At 37.9% G+C, this 14,310-nt stretch overlaps 1 pseudogene; it reads right to left on the bottom strand.

Moving 5' to 3' along the window:
* Positions 1–13,383: 13,383 nt before the first annotated feature.
* LOC129081066 (40S ribosomal protein S7-like) lies at positions 13,384–13,955 on the bottom strand (annotated as a pseudogene).
* Between the last annotated feature and the right edge of the window lie 355 nt (positions 13,956–14,310).

The raw sequence follows: 14,310 nt of genomic DNA, 5'->3' as shown, positions 1-14,310 counted from the left end.
CTTATTAAGTTTCTTGGAATTGTTTGAGAAGGATAGGAATTAGTGCTTTGAATATTTGATAAAATTCCCCTGTCAAGCCCTCTGGTCTAGGGTTTCTGTGTGCGGGAGTTTTTTGATTACTGCTTCAGTTTTACTAGTTGTTAACAGTTTGTTCAGGCTTTCTCCTTCTTCTTGATTGACTCCTGAGAGATTTTATGTTTCTTGATGCCATTTCTTGGCATATAGTTGTTCATAGTAATTTCTACAATCATTTGTATTTGTGTGGTATTGATTGTTACTTCTTTCGTTTCTGATTTTATTTACTTGGGACCTCTATGTTTTTTTATTGATGAGTCTTTTTAAAGGTTTGTCAATTTTGTATGTTTTATAAAGGAATCAGCTCTCGGATTCATTGATCTTTTGAATTGTTTTTAGTCTCTCTGTCTTTTAGTTTTGGTATGATCTTGATTATTTCTTTCCTTTACTCACTCTTGGCTTTGTTTTTGTTGTTGTTGTTGTTTCTGTAGTTCTTATAGATGCAGGGTTAAGTTGTTTATTTGAGATTTCTCCATCTTCTTTAGGTAGGCCTGTAATGCTATGAAATTTCCTTGGCCCACATAAAAGGACTGCCTTTTCTGTGCCTCATAGATTTTTTTCTGTGTGCGTTCATTTTCATTTATTCCAAGATACTTATAGATTTGAGGTGACTAATGGAAATAAAAATGATTTTGAATGGGTAGACAGAGGAAAAATAATGAGTAGGGAATAGTAACAAGGTGAAGATAGATAGAAAATAGAATTTACAATGTATATAAAAAAGGGACAGAATAAGGCAAAATGGAATAAGAAAAGGGAAGAATATATGATGTTTTTTAAAAAAAATTTAAATAAAAAGGAAGAAAATTGAAGAAAAACAACCACCACAGCAATATACATGACAAATGAGCAACTATTAATAACAGTTGAAAGAGAACAAGAATATTATAGGAATCAGTGAAGGAAAAAAGATTATGAGATGTCTAATGGAAGAAAAATATTATTGAGAGTGTAGAAGGAGGAGAAATAATAAGAGTAAGCATTAGAAACCAGGCTAAGAAAAGGAAGAGAAAAAATTAAATGAAAATAAGAAAGGGCAGGAAGTAGGCAAAATAGAGTAAGAGAAGGGGAGAATAAAATATGAGATTTGAAATAAAACTAAAAAAATAGTGAAATAATAGGAACAAAACTGAAGGAAAATAAAAATGTTAAAAAACTATGCAGGAGAAAAAATATCACAAATAATGAAAAAGAATGTGGTGGAATTTGTCTCGGCAGAGTTTCGTGTTTGCGTACTGTTTCTCTTTCCTGATCAATCACTGGTAATGTCAGATTGTTTCCAAGCTTAGATTTAGACAACCTGTTCTAGGCTACAAGTTAGCCACAGTCTGTGGCAATCTCCTTCAGGCTTGGCTGGCCTTTGTTATTCTGTCCTGCTGGCTTTTTAGAAACAAAAGGCCCAGGGGTAGTTCATCTAATGTCCAACAATACCACATGTATCACATTCATCTGCTTCTAGAGGGAGCTTCTGGTACAATTGGGATGGTGGGATTCCTGACTATCCCCTGGGAGGTGCTGCTTAGTCTTCAAAGACTGGTGGGTGTGTTCCTCCACCCTGTGCCACATGTCTTGGTCTGTTCCAGATTATCTCCAATAACGTATAGTTTCTGATGAATTAGCTGTCCACCTCTTGTGAAGGGTTTATCTGTGTAAAAGAGTAAGGTCTTTCCTGCTTGGTGCTGATGGCAGCTCTGTATAAGAGCTGGGGCTGGGTGGGGCCCTGAATACCCCTTGCTGTTCCAATTTCTCCACTCTCTGCCCAGCTGGTTTCAGTGGAATAGGGCCCAAGGAACCAGTGTAACTTACTGCATCTGATAAAAGTTCAGAAAAGACTCTTTTGAAGATTTTCTTTCTTCCCCCTATAGATATGTGTCTCACAGGGTGTTCTTGAGTCTGGCCTTACTGTTCTGAAGAGTTTGCCATCTTGCAGGTGGGGGTTGGGTATGCCTTCTTCTTTCCAGAAGTTTGTACTCTGTGGTGTGAGAGGACCTGCCTGGAGGCAAAGAATCTCAGGCATTCAGCTCTTGCCCATCTAGCTCCCAGTTCACTGCTCTCTCAAGAGGCTCAGACCTGAACTCTCTGTTCTTTACAGCCCCCTACTTGCAAACCATGTTGGGTGGAGTCCCATGATCCCTTGGCCTTGTATCTTTCTGAACTTTCTACCCAGCTAGATTCAGAGGGAATGAACTGCATTTTCGATCTGGGTTCTTTCCTGGCAGGGCAGCTGCATCTGCACGTGGGATCCCTGCCTAGCCGCTCTTTAGCTACACTTTTTTTAAAAAAAAATATTTATTTATTTTTCCAAATACATTTGTCTCGGCCTTCCCCCTACTACTTTCCCCTGCCCCTCTCCCCCATCTCCCTCACTCAATCCTTCCCGACTTTGGCTTTAACCATAAGTCTTTGCTATATGTTTCTTGAATTGCCCCTTCCCTTCCTTTCCCCTTGCCCACCCCTCTTTCTTTCCCTCTTGTCTCTGTTAGTTTCTTTTCCTTTCAGTGTTGCTGGTCTTATTTTTCTTGCATCTTTGTTTTGTTGGTTAGTTTCTGCTTATAGCTGAGATCATATGGTATTTGTCTTTTGCCCCCTGGCTTATTTCACTTAGCATAATGTTCTCTAGTTCCATCCATGCTGTCGTGAAGTTTAGTAGTTCTTTCTTTCTTTCTGCTGTGTAGTATACCATTGTGTAAATGTATCAGAATTTTTTCATCCAATCATCTACTGATGGGCATTTAAGTTGCTACACTTTTAAAAATTCTCTATGTGGCACTCACAACACAGTGCTGAGTCACTGACCCATTCTTCATGCACCCCACCTCCCAAAAAAGCCAAAGGTCTCTCTTAGCCAAAGGTAGCCACAAGCTACCCATTTCCAACAGTTTTAGGAGGTAGATTTTCTCTCTTGGAGCTCTCCCAGTTGGTGTTGTCCTTACACTAGAATTCTCCATGTAGCCAGAAAAATCACACAAGCAACACAGCCATGGAATGGAGATTTCAGGCCCAGTAATTTTTCTTCTAGTACTGTGTCAGATGTATTCTTGTGTGGCAGGCAGTCTTTAAGATGACCCCCAATTCCTGATATTTATGCCCTTGTGTAATTTCTTTTAACTAGGGCTGGATTTTTTGACTTCTAACAAACAGAATATGGCAGAAGTGATGGAATGGCACTTCCAATGTTAGGTTATAAATGACCATGGTTCTATTTTTGGGTCACTCTTTCTCCTGCTCTTTTTGGATCACTCATCTTGGGGAAAGCCAGCTTCTGCGTCAGGCTTAGCCCTATGAAGAGGCCCTTGTGTTGAAGAAATGAGGAAGGCCTCTGGCTAACATCTAGTGTGTAGCTGAGACTATAAATCCAATAACCCCCCATGAGGACCCGAGTGGGCTGGAAGTCCAATCATTTGGCATTAGTTGAGTGTTGATGTGTCTTCAGCTCCAAACATACTGGCTGCAACCTCCTGAGAGGGTCTGAGCCAGAAGCACCCAGCTTAACTGCTCCCTGATTCTTTACTCTCAGAGATTGTGAATTAAGTGTTGTTTTAAACTGCTAAGTGTGAGGATGATTTTTCTGTGCAGCAATATACTACTAATGCACCTTGTTACCAGAAACTGTCCCACCTTCTAGACTGAGCATTACAAACACAGCTAGGAAAACAGATGGTCATCAGTCTCTGATAATTTTTAATGAATCATGAACTCTACCCCCCCCACAATACACACAATCAAATAAGCAATATTAATTACCTATTTTAAGGGAATGGGAAATCTTGAGAGGACAAGAGGATTTTTTTCTCATCCTCTTTATCATAACTTTAAAAAAAATGCTAAACTTTCTGCTGCTGAGTTTCCTAGTACTGTAGCAAATGAACAATGACTCCTTGACAGATGTTTAATAATGATCAGTAAAAAATCATCCTTAAGCCTCTTGAAGATTCCTGAATATAGTAAAAATATTTTAGTGCCACTAGTTAAACCAAAAATCCACAATAGAAAAAGATTAATGTATCAATAAAAAAAATTTAAATATATTAGGCTGCTACTTAGTATACACCAGGTACTGTGGCAGGAAGTTTATATACTTTATTTCATTACCCGCCCCAATTCTACAAGGTAGGTGTTATGAACTGCATGTTCATGTCCTCCCCTAATTCATATATTAAAACTCTAACCCCCCAATTGTATGATATTAAGAGGTGGGGCTTTTGAGAGGGAACTAGTTCATGAGATTGGAAACCTTGTGATGGGATTAGTGCTCTTACAGAAGAGACACAGAAGAGCATAAAGAAGGCAGCTTGCACCTTGGTGCCTGCATGGCTCAGCTGGTTGGAACCACACCTCATGCACCAAAAGGCTATGGTTTAATCTGCTGTCAATCAGGGCACATACCTAGATTGCATGTACAATCCATGCTTCCCTCTCACATCAGTCTCTCTCTCTCTCTCTCTCTCCCCCCCACTAAAATCAATAAAAATATCCTCAGGTGATTTAAAAAAAAGAAAGCAGCCTGCAAATCAGGAAGAGCATTCTTCCCAGCCATACTGGAACCCTGATCTCTGAATTCCAGCCTCCAGAATTATGAGAAATTAACTTCTGTTGTTTAAGAATATCAGTCTATGGTATCCTTATTATATCAGCCAGAACTAAGACAGTAGATATTATGGTAGTCATCAATTTGTTTATAGACCCAAAGAAGGTGCATGCTAGATTATCTAAGTGATACAGATTTAAGGCAAACATATATGAGAACCTGAGGTGGTGTGAGAATTAACTCCACCAACCATATGATTATCTCTTTATCCCCAAATTTCCCAACACTTCAGTATATCGTGGTCCAACAAATTTCCCAGAGTTCTTTGATATAGCTGCCTTAGCTCAGAGGAACTCTCTTCTTTCTGTCCTCCTAGAAATTGTTAATCATAAAGGGAAGGGTTTTGTTGGGTCAGTTTATGCCCATTCAGTATTGGTCAAATATCTTGCCCAGGCACCTCAGAGATAGTCAGTTCTCTCATGTTTGATTCATGGATGGTAGCCTGTGTCCAATAAATTGCTCTTTCATATAGTTGGCTATAACTAGACAAGGAGGCTTAGTCTCACCTAAAAATAAAATGGCATGAGTCATAGTAGCATATGCTGGAAAGAACCAATAGAAACCACTTTCCTTCAAAAGTAACTACGTAAAAGAAGGCACTTTATGGACTTCTGCTGTAGCTCATTCAGCATAATTCGAATCCCCATGTGGCAAGATAGTGTTTTAATACATCAACAGCTACAGCCTTTTATTTTGTAGTCCCTATTAAGCCATGACACTCCCCCACTTAACCAGCTAGATATGGAGAACCTATTATCTGTCGGGAGGTCACATATGACTAAAGAAAACAAAAATAAAAATTAATTTTTGCTTCTGAGATTCAAAATCTGGGGTCCAGATGTGAGACAGAAGAGTTTGAAGATTAAATGAACAGACAGTAGTTTTCCTGCCCACTGGATACTAGATTAAAATTCCTTGAGTTTGGGGAAGAAGATGTAAAAGGAAAGCAATATGAAAGGAGTCTGTTAAATAATATTGTACTCTCTGTTCTCCTGAGGTCAAAATCCACACGGGGAAGAACAAAGGAATCCCTGGTAAGTGTGAGGATATGACAATGGAGGAGACTTGCATCTTGTTGCTTGGGTGGAACTCAGAAAAGCAGTAAAGGTACAAATCTCTTACCTAACCTTGCACAGATGAAACGACACTAGACTAGACTGGGCAGTTCGGTGCGTCTGGACAACGGATCCTGAAAGAGCTTCAGTGGTGAAGAAGAGAATCCAAGAGAGCTGTGCTCTCTCAGCAGTTAGTGGACCCAAAGAATCCTATAATGAGTCTGAGAGAGATGCAGAATGATCTGATTAGATTTTGGACAGAGACTAGATTGAGGAACAGAGTTCTGACATGATACACCTGCCAATGTCTGGGAACCAATATGACTAAAGATAAAGTAGCAAATGCCCTATGGATGGCAAACAAGGACTAGGTACCTTTCCTGTCCCTTGTGTATGCCCTGACAGCTTGAGGCTCCCAGAAATTTAATATAATTTCACTGAAAAACAGGAAGGCAGTCAAAAAGTCAATCCTTAATTGACTTCGAGAACTCTTAAGTAAAATACTCAGGCAAGAAATGACTGAAGTTAAGTTTCATTATTTTAGGAAATGTAAAGGCATGGGGCAGACCTTACTTGAAGATGCTTAATAATTAAGTCTTGTAAGAAATTCTTTACCCGGAATTTATACACCATCTAAGGGAATGAAATGCTGTCACTTGGAAGGAGAGAGATGGCAGAAAATGCAATACAGAAACATTATTACCACTCAACCAGAACATATAGAAAAAGGTCAGTTTTCTAAAATTCAATTCAGAGTGTCCATCCACCATTTTAGAATGGAATGACTATCACTGGGGCAATGAAAAGAGGTAAATTGCATTTTTTTTAGCATTCCTGTCATTGTTTAATTAATACCCACTTTTCATGGTAGGGTTTTGAGGGACAATAACATTTAGGAAAATTAATACTAGATCAAAAATGTCTTTATCTAAATCCTGGATCAACTACTTTCAACCTATATGATATTAAAAACTTAATCTAATCTCTTTCTTCTCTCCTTTTTATTATGAAGAATTTAAAAAATGTACAAGAGTACCTTATATTATTTTGAAGCACATCCCACAAAACATATTTTTTCAAACTGTATTTATTTAAAGTCCCCTTTTTCGTTCTTTGCAGATATTTTATTTTATTATTGTTTTAAAATTTTTAAATTGTTTTTCAAGTACAGTTGTCTCCATTTTCCCACCAACACTCCCTCCCACCCCACCTATACCCACCTCCCACCCTTAATCCTACCCCCCTTTGGCTTTGTCCATGTCCTTTTTAAATATTCCATGATGACCCTTCCCCTCTCCCTATTTTCCCTTCCTCCTTCCCCTATGGTTATAGTCAGTTTGTTCTTTATTTCAATGTCGCTGGTTATATTTTGCTTGCTTGTTTGTTTTATTTATTAGGTTCCACTTATAGGAGAAATCATATGGTATTTGTCTTTCACTGACTGGCTTATTTCACTTAGCATCATGCTGTCCATATCCATTCACACTGTCTTGAAGGGTAGGAGCTCCTTCTTTCTTTTTGCAACAGAGTATTCCATTGTGTAAATGTACCATGGTTTTTTGATCCACTTATTTACTGTGGGGCACTTAGGCTGTGTCCAACACTTGGCTATTGTAAATTGTGCTGCTATGAACATTGGGGTGCATAGATTCTTTGAATTGGTGTTTCAGAATTCTTAGGGTGTAATCCCAGCAGTGGAATGGTCAAGTCAAAAGGCAGTTCCATTTTTAGTTTTTTGAGGAAATTCCATGCTGTTTTCCACAGTATCTGCACCAGTCTACATTCTCACCAAGAGTGTACTAGGTTTCCCTTTTCTCCACAGCCTCGCCAGCTCTTGTTGTTTGCTGATTTGTTTATCATGGCCATTCTAGCCAGTGTGAAGTGGAATCTCATGGTTTCAAGTTGCATCTCTGATGGCTAGTGATGCCGAGCATCCTTTCATATGTCTCTGGTTCCTCTGTATTGTCCTCTTTGGAGAAGTATCTGTTCAGGTCCTTTGCCCATTTTAAATTGGGTTGTTTGTCTTCCTGGAGTGGAGTCATTTGAGTTCTTTATATATTTTGGAGATTGAATCCTTGTTTGAGGTATCATTGGCAAATATATGTTCCCATATGGTCAGTCCTTTTTCCTTTTGCTGATGTTTTCTTTAGGCGTGCAGGAGCTTTTTATTTTGATGAAGTCCCATTTGTTTATTCTTTTCTTTATGTCCCTTGCTCTAGGGGACATATCAGTAAAAGTACAGCTGTGTGCTAGAACTTCTAATATTATGTTGAATAGAAGTGGTGAAAGCAGACATCCTTGTCTTGTTCCAGATCTTAACGGACACGCTTTTAGTTTTTCCCATTGAATATGATGATGGCTGTTGGTTTTTTGTATATAGCCTTTATTATGTTGAGGTATGCTCCCTCTACTCCCATTCTGCTTATTGTTTTTATCATAAATGGGTGCTGTATCTTATCAAATGCTTTTTCCACATCTATTGATAGGATCATATGGTTTTTGTCTTTCATTTATGTGATGTACTATGTTTATTGTTTTGAGAATATTGTACCATCCTTGCATTGCTGGGATGAATCCCACTTGATCATGGTATATGACCTTTTTAATGTATTTTTGGATGCAGTTTGCCAATATTTTGTTGAGGATTTTAGCATCTATGTTCACAGTGATATTGGCCTGTTGTTTTCTTTCTTTGTTGTGTCTTTATCTGATTTTGGGATTAGGATGACGCTGGCCTCATAAAAAGAGTTTGGGAGTCTTCCCTTTTCTTGGATTTTTTGGAATAGTCTGAGAAGGATAAGGGTTAGCTCTTTCTTAAATGTTTTGTAAAATTCTCCTATGAAACTGGTCCAGGGCTTTTGTGTACTAGGAGTTTTTTGGTTAGTGCTTCAATTTCACCAGCTGTTATCGGTCTGTTCTAGTTCTCTGCTTCTTCTTCATTCAGTGTTAGAAAGTTATATTTTTTTCTAGAAATTTGTCCATTTCACCAAGGTTTTCAAATTTCTTGGCATATAATTGTCTGTAGTAATTTCTTATAATCCTTTGTATTTCTGTGGTTTCAGTTGTAATCTTTACTCTTTCATTTCTGATTTTGTTTGGGTCCTCCCTCTTTTTTTTTTCTTTATCAGTCTGCTTAAATGCTTGTCTATTTTGTTTATCTTTTAAGAAACAGCTCCTGGATTTATTGATCCTTTGAATTGTTCTTCTTGTCTGTATAACATTTAATTCTGCTCTGGTCTTGGTTATTTCTTTCCTTCTATTCACTCAGCTTTGTTTGTTGTTGTTCCCCCATTTCTTGTAGATGTAGATTTAAGTTGTTTGAAATCTTTCTGTCTTCTTTAGGTAGGCCGGTATTGCTATGAACTTCTCTCTCAGGACTGCCTTTCCTGTGTCCCATAATTTTATTTTTTTTCATGACATTCCAGTATATACCTTTAAAATCTAAAGATTTCTTTAAAGCTGATAAAACCAGGCTCCTGTTATCATATTAAAAAAAAAACTTTTAAATTCTTTAATGTCATCAACTAGTTTTTAAATTTCAATTATTTCTAAATATCTACTTTTTTATAGTTCATTGGTTTGAATCATTTTCCAAGTAATGTCCACATTTTATGGTTGGGTAATAGAGCTCTTAAGTCTCTTTTGATTTGTACATTCTAATTTCACCCTTTTTTCCTCCCATGAAGTTATTCGCTGGAGAAAACAAGTCATTTGTCCTGTAGAATTTCCTATACCCTGTGTTTTACTGATTGAATTTTTGGGTATCTCTTATTATGGCCCTCTCTTCTTTGGGTTAGTTAGTTCTTCCAACAGGTAGTAGATAACATTTGATTGCCTCTCTTTTGTTGAAATTAGCAGCTCAATGACTGGGTTTATAAACCCTTTCAAAATGATAATTTTCTAGTTTTTATCTTCTCTCTTTATGAATTAGCTGGCATACTATATAGAAAGAGACTTCTCATCTACATTCTGGATACTCAAGAGTACTGTTTATTTAAGAAAGTCCAGACAAATACTTGTTTTTCAAAATAATGAGTTGGTTCTCTCTAAAGCCAACCAATTAGTTATATGTTTATGTTTTTAATATCATTGTGAACTCATGGATCTACATGTATTTGATATATTTCAAAACATTGTAATTATCTTGATTTATGTTCAAATCACCCTTCTTTGTTTGAATGGAGCCTATTGAAGTTGACTACTCTGTTCTTTTTGGCATGATTTTATTGTTATTTGATATGACAACTATCTCATTTGCCTGAGAATAGAGGATCTCGTGACACAGGGCTTTCAGTTTTCAAACAGGGAAACTGCAGGGAATATTGGAACAAGTTGGTCACCCTAACCTTATTGGTCTCCATTACTATCTAGTAAGACAAGGTATTCTAGGCTCATCGTGTATATTTCTTGCTCTAGATTGGAAATTAGCCATTTGACCAAGAACACCTGGATCCTGTAAGTGGGAGATGACATTTGAAGAGCCTATTCTTCTAACCACACTTAAGCATCGATATCTGCTTCTATGCATTGACAATAATAATAACACTCACCTACCACGGATTGTTATGAGAATTATATGCAATAATAATGCTTGCAAAGCACTTAGCACAGGGCCTGGAACATAGAAATATCTTGTTAAAGGTAGCTGTTATGAAAACACTCACCCAGGTAATATGGATAATTCCAGGGCTTAGTCACTCAGCAAAACTCCACATCATCTCAGGAAAATATCCATGTGTATAGGAATTAGTCATATAAAATAGACACAAATAGGAGCAGGGATATATTCTTTAGAGGTTTGCTGTACAATGCAATGTGTTTTGTGCCATTTATGTTTTTTTTTTTAATTCGAAACATCAAAGCTGTCCAAACTTTCAGTAAAATGAGACCATTTGTAGAAATGTTGAAATATTTTGGTTTGACACCTGAGAAGTCCTTGTTTACTGTAAGTTTCCTGACCTATTGCTTATTTGTGTATCAAGGGAAAGAAATATACGAAAGTTGAAAAATTAATGAAATCTTATGCATTAAAAGAAATTCCCCCAAAATAATTCTGGCAGCAGATGCACAAAAGAACCCACAGTAGGTCTCTGAGAAAATTATTTGATCCTCTAGATTTCTTCTTGAATTCACTAAAAAAGCAAGTTTCAGAAGATAGCTATATTAATCCTCTCAAAGTTAGTATTCCATGAAACATTTGAAGTTGACAGACATAATGAAGTCCCTATTTGTGATGTACATAAAAGAGAAACAGATGAAATCTTGTTCTATGAACCATTGCGAACAACTACAAAGAAATTGATGAATTCAGTCTTGCCTGCTTTTTGAAATCATAGGTTAATGCTCAACAGATGTGAATCAATTTGCACTGAAGTTTCCCTTGATACTCTAAGAAAAATTCAAGATCTGTTGCCTTTATAAAGGCATTATCACACATAATATTGTATCAGTATGCTTTTGTCACAAAGAATTTCACCCAAATTATTGAAGGTTAATTTGAATATTGTGACAAACAAAATAAATTTTATCAGAGGATGTGCTCTAAACCCCTCCCCTACTAGGTTTTTACAAAGGCAAAGGCAGCAAGCACACTATATAGAAATGAGATGAGTTTTCAATAGCCATATGCTTATTTTTTCTTCTCAATCAAATATTACTCTTACCAGTTATTTACATATAAACAAAGGTGAAAGGTATTTAGAATAAAAACTGAGCAGTGTGTGCACAAACCAGGCTGCAAGAGAATAATTATTAAATACTAGATGAAGGTCCTTGGAGAAGATAATCTGAACAATGTCTCTGGGTCATAGTCAAACTTTGGCTTTGCTAACAGCATGCAACAACCTTTTCCAGGTGAGTGAGTGCACAAGGCCCTGAGTGCGTTAGGAAAACCACAGGCTCATGACCAGCGTGATTACTCAGGAGGCTAATGATTACTCAGTATGGGCCAGGAGCTAGATTTCCAGCAGGGAATTGGGAGTGGGCTGTGTGGTTCCTAACCTCCAATTGCTTCCAGAGCTCAGGAGTGGGCAAAACAGAGTACATCTTATTAGTAAGAAGAATGATTTTGTATAGGAAATGGCGGGAAGATCAGCACACAGCCGAAGCAGGACAGGTACAGACAAGGACATGGACACACTTGCTTAGGAGTTCTGTCCTCAGATTTCAAAGTTACACAAAGACACTGCTCCTTGGAGATGACAGCCTCACCTTGCCTGCTTCTTAAGTAAGACTTTTAATCAGCTACTTGTAGTGTGGTAATACATAAGGAAATAAGCCTGTTTATTTGAAACCAACGCAGAAACTCCAATAAAGAATTTAAAATAGTCGATTATCTTATAATCATGTAGCAAGTTCAATTAAATTCTGAATAAATTTAACATATTTAGGTAAGGACTCCAAGATATATAAAGAACTCACTCCACTCCACTCCAAGAAGACAAATGATGCAATCAAAAAATGGGCAAAGGACCCAGGCAAACCTTTTTCCAAGGAAGAGATACAGAGGGCCCAGAGACATTTGAAAGGATGCTCAGCATCACTAGCCATCAGAGAAATGCAAATCAAAACCACCATGAGGTACCACCTCACACTGGTCAGAATGGTCATCATAAACAGATCAACAAACAATAGGTGCTGGCGAGGCTGTGGAGAAAAGGGAACCCTAGTACACTGTTGGTGGGAATGCAGACTGGTTCAGCCACTGTGGAAAGCAGTGTGGAATTTCCTCAAAAAGCTGCAAATGGAACTGCCTTTTGATCCAGTGATTCCCCTGCTGGGACTATACCCTAAGAATCCCAAAACGCCAATTCAAAAGAACCTATGCACCCCAATGTTCGTAGCAGCACAATATACAATAGCCAGGTGTTGGAAGCAACCTAAATGCCCATCAGTAGATGATTGGATAAAAAAACTATGGTACATTTACACAATGGAATACTACACAGCAGAAAGAAAAAAAGAACTACTAACCGCCGTGACAGCATGGATGGAACTAGAGAGCATTATGCTAAGCGAAATAAGCCAGGGAGTGAAAGACAAATACCATATGATCTCACCTATAAGCAGAACCTAACCAACAATACAAAGATGCAAGGAAAATAAGACCAGCAACACTGAAAGGAAAAGAAACCAATAGAGACAAGAGGGAAGGAGGGAGGGGGGCATGGGAAAGGAAAGGGAAGGAGAAAGTCAAGGAACATATAGCAAGGACTCATGGACAAAACCAAAGGGGAAGAGTGGAGGGAGGAAGGGAGGGGGCAAGGGAAAGTGGTGGAGGTAGGCAGAGAGAAATGCATTTGAAAAAATAAATTAATTAATTAAAAAAAAAAAGAATGAACACTGTAGAGTAGTTGTACATGTTTATTAGGGACTTTCCAGTTTAGAAAAAAAACATGCTAATTTTATTTTTCCTTTTTTTTTTTTTGAAAAAAAAGAAAAAGTAAGCAAAGTACTGAGGGCGGCAAGTAGTATGAAAATTCACTGGCATGAGATGAGTAATGAATTTTGTTCATGCTTTCTCCACAAACGATTCTGCTCTTTTTGTTTGGTTTCTTAATTTCTGGATGGTAAAGTTTTTGTTGTATATTTCTATCATTAATTTTAAAAGTTTTTTTATTGTTTTTATTTGTTACTGAAAATGATATTTTAGTTAGGCGTTTCTGTTTACAACTGCAACTCTGGGAATTCAAAATTAACATCCTTGCCCATGAGCTTCTAACAGACACCAGAAAAAGCTTCAACCTGTGCTCCTTGTTTTTCTGCTGGGCTTTATCCAGGAGCTCCTTTATGAGCCGGCTACTGTCCAGTTTCACGCAGGTTTTCTTGCCCACGATCTCACTTGGGAATACCAAGTCCTCCAGGATGGTATCATGCACCGCCGCCAGACTGCAGCTCCTGGGATGCTTCTGCCTGGTCTTTGTGCGGCTTTTTCAAGTTGGCTTAGGCAGGATTCTCCTCTGAGTGATAAAGATGACGTGCTTCCCGTTGAACTTCTCCAGCTCGCGAACCAGACGGACGTGTATCTTTTGAAAGGTCTTCAGCGGGGAACTAGAACAAAGATGATGATAGCTTTTTGACCGCCACCAACTTCGATTTCTCTGGCAGTGGTGATGTTCAGCTCCCGCAGCTGGGGTTTAAGGTCCGAGTTCACCTCCAGCTCCAGCAGAGCCGTGGGAGGTGCCAGACTTGAACTCATCTGGTTTCTCCTGGTTGGGCTTCACGCTTGAACTGAACATGGCTGTCTCCTGGGTGAGCACCAGCCTAAGAGGTGTAGTTTTTAAGAGAGCTCATCAAATCCCCCAAAAGCTTTTTATTATTCAGCTAGGAGAATGTGTTGTTTACCACCTATTCAACTTGTGGGATTCATTAAGGGTTCCTTTGTGGCAGTTTTAAATAATGTTGCATAGTTAAAAAGTATTTTTTCACTTTAGCGATATAATTAGAAAAACAGATGTGTCTGTGTTTGTGTGTGTGTGTCTACCGCATAGATTTATCTTATATTCTTTAGGCCCCGTTTATCCTTATTTTTTTTTTCTTACAAACATGGGATCAAAAAAAAAAAAAAAAAAAAAGAAAGAAAAGAAAAGAAAG

This window comes from Pteronotus mesoamericanus, unplaced genomic scaffold (genome assembly GCF_021234165.1).
Source record: "Pteronotus mesoamericanus isolate MK-2021 breed Mesoamerican mustached bat unplaced genomic scaffold, CSHL_Meso_final contig_94, whole genome shotgun sequence".
NCBI classification, from domain to species: domain Eukaryota; kingdom Metazoa; phylum Chordata; class Mammalia; order Chiroptera; family Mormoopidae; genus Pteronotus; species Pteronotus mesoamericanus.
Note: the sequence above shows the minus strand (reverse complement) of the source record. Positions and strands in the feature narration are given on the sequence as shown.